This window comes from Zingiber officinale, chromosome 3B (genome assembly GCF_018446385.1).
Source record: "Zingiber officinale cultivar Zhangliang chromosome 3B, Zo_v1.1, whole genome shotgun sequence".
In the NCBI taxonomy this organism is placed as follows: Eukaryota; Viridiplantae; Streptophyta; class Magnoliopsida; order Zingiberales; family Zingiberaceae; genus Zingiber; species Zingiber officinale.
Genome location: NC_055991.1, coordinates 11260995 through 11264634, shown reverse-complemented (window position 1 = coordinate 11264634; position 3640 = coordinate 11260995).

The window sequence follows — 3640 nt, the reverse complement described above, 5'->3', positions numbered from 1 at the left end:
ATATTCTGCTACTAATTGAGATTTAATCAACAAATCTTATTATTATGTACTAACTAACTGTCCATTTCGAGGGGACTGAGGTTGTTACATTCATAATGCTTATGGATATATCATCTTAGTAATTTCTTAATCAAAATCTATTATTTTATTTAATCAAAGTGCGTTTAATATATTGAAAATATAATTCTAATTCTAAGTATACAATAATTTTATACGAATATACTCTTTATAAATGCATAAAATATTATAATTCAAATATCTAAATCCGTTATTTATTTAAAAAAATTACATTAATCTGTATTCTAAGATACTACATTTAACAATTAGATACATAAATCCATCTTCCTTGCACTTTCTAAAAGATATCATGCTTTTTAGATTTTTCTAGCAATTTGGTACACTATATTTTACTTTTTTTTACCGACTTATGTGCTTTAATCTTGCTTGTAAAAGATTTTACAACTGTGACCGATCGTTACAATTGATCTTTATGGCCAGAAAAGGCCAGGCCAGGCCAACTCAGCCAAGAGGTTGGAATGTGTGATTATAATGTCTTGACCATTGCACTAATGATTAGTAGTTATTCGTGATTTATCTTTTCCGTGTTAGCTTATGGATAGATTGACGAGAATATTGGGGGCGAGCGAATCACCTTTTACCATATGGAATACGTGATCCTATGATTTATAATTTTCAGACTAAAGAACGATCCATGGATTATGATTTATGGGCTATGATAGACCTTATCTATCCAGTGGATGCGTGTTGATTGCAGCAGGTTCTTTGTGGAGATTTTATTATTATTATTATTATTATTAAATCTATTCATTTTATACTTTTTTAGTATTTAGAACGGGATTTTTTTTTTAAAATTAATTACATCCCGATGTAGCCCTCGAAACCATCAAACAATAACCTTCTATACAGTATAAACAATGTGCACAGATCTACATATCAAAGGATAATCCATTTTATAAATTGATCTATTTTGATGGAAAATAGGATTCATCATAATCAATATCAATGGACCATCTTACAGATCAAAGGATCCCAACTGATGAATAACAACCCTGAATCCTCAAATACTATGGAGTGAAGTGAGGTGGCGATAGAGAGTGATAAAGTGAGGCGTGGCGATTGAGACACTGATGTGGCAAAAGACAAATAATAAGAGCATCTTCAATGCAAGCTTTATTAAAAGTTTGTAAAATTGAGAAACCTCACCAAAAAAACTTTTATGATTGTGTATGTGAGGTTTGAGGTTTTTAATTCAAGAGCCGTCGAAGAATCTCCAAAACTGTACGGAGATGCTGTGCATGCTTCTCCTCGGAACGAGAGTAGACCAATATATCATCAACGAAAATGATAACAAACTGGTCCAGATACTCCAGAAATATGCGGTTCATCAAGTCCATAAACACCGCTGGAGCATTGATAAGCCCAAATGCCATTACTAAAAACTCATAATGACCGTATCTGGTACGGAAAGTCGTCTTCTCTGTCAGCAGGTGAAGGCTGAGCACTAGAGATCTGTCGGCTTACTTCAGCGGATTCTTATTTCCGAGTGGAAATAGGAATAAATTATCATGGACTTTGTGGTGGGGTTGCCGGGGACACGACGAGGCCATAACGCGATTTGGGTACTCGTTGATTGATTAATTAAATTTGCGCTCTTCTTAGCGATTCGGAAGACTGATTCCCGGGATCGATTGGCGGATCTGTATTGACTCAGCGTGACTCAGCATGGTAGCCGGCAGAGATACCTCCCCGTCATCGTGTACCGAGATATGAGAATATTGAGCTCCCCCATTTATGATTTGGGGTCAGAGGACAGGAGTACTCCGACAGCATTCCGTCCACTCGGTCACTCCTCAGGAGCAGTGATGTCAGAGTGCACGGGCATCATATGCATTTATTTGTTTGTGTTTGCTGCATTTATTTGCTGCATTTGTTTGGATGCATTTGTTTGACATGCATATAGGAGGCATATTGTGTACTTGGTTTGACGACCCTTTTATCTGGATAGGAATTCCTGGTGAGTACAGCTTCCTTAGTTACCTTCCCTTTTTACATCTTGTCGATATTTATAATAGGAAGTTGTATTCCATGATTATTGCCGTTAGATATATCTTGCTAGGCATGTCTATTGGTATTCGCTGAGTTGTTGAACTCACCCCATGGATATTATCTTTTTCAGGTACCAGATTGTGTATGGAGTCGCTTGGAGTAACCTGGCTGCTGGTCCCTACGTCATATCAGAAGACTTGTCTCCGCCTGTGTTTATTTTGGTTTGCTATACGAAACTTGTGTATTTAACTATGTGTTCCGGTTTGTTTATGGAAATGTTGCTTTGTTTTGTTGTGTAAGCCTAGTCGGCTAGCAGTTTTGTGTTTGGTTGTATTTGGTTTCTGTCAGTTTCCGTTGTGTTTTGGTTTTGGTACAGCCGAGTGGGCTGCTTTACTTATAACTGCATGGTTGTGTCAGCCAGAGGCTGAATTTAATATTAACTGCGTGATGATTGTTTTATTTATTGTTTTGATTCAAGCCGCATGTGGCTGAGGTGTATGGTTATGTAGATTTGCCTCAGATTGTCACCCGTTCAGGGGAGATGCTGTCGAAATTTCTTTGGACAGAGACTTCCTCGGGGCGTGACAATTAATCTGCTCGATTGACCCTTTCTAAATAATTTAAAAATAAATTATTTGATGAAATAGTTAATTCTAATGTTTTATTTTATAAAAAATTATTAATAATTAAAATAATATTTTTTCTTTTAAAAATAAATATATTTGAGATAAGTTTAAAAAAATATACAAATGACTATAATTAAATTAGACTTATAAGTTAATTAAATATTAAATAAAAATGATAAATTATATTAAATTAAGAATCATAAATTAATTAATTAATTAATTGTTAATTATAAATAAATAAATTCAAGATCATAATTAATTAAAATATCAAAGAAACATTATATAGAGATATTAAATGAAAAAATTGTATGGATGTTTTTTTATTGTGGAGATAATAGTAGATTTGTATTGAAATTCATTTGATATGCAAGTAGCCATGCAATTACATGTGGAGAGAATTATACAAAAGCCCACTTAGAACATCTCCAATGTAAGTTTTGTCGAAGGTTTGTAAAATTGAAAATTTTCACCAAAAAAGCTTTTATGGTTATGTAGATGATATTTGAGGTTTTAAATTCAAGAGCAGGTAAATTTTCATACCTGTTTTTTTTTTTTTTTCTTTTGAAAGTTGAGCTTATAATTAATGTGCATGATTGATCATTTCCATATAATTAAAAAAAAAATTATTTGATGAAATAGTTAATTATAATATTCCATTTTATAAATAATTAGTAATAATTAAAATAATATTTTTTCTTTTAAAAATAAAAATATTTGAGATAAGTTAAAAAATATACAAATGACTATAATTAAATTAAATTTATAAGATAATTAAATATTAAATAAAAATATGAAATATATTAAATTTAAAATCATAATTTAATTAATTTATTAATTATGAATTATAAATAAATTAAATTAAAGATCACAATTAAATAAATATTAAATGAAAATTATATAGAGATATTAAATGAAAATTATATAAAGATATTGATGTGACATATTAA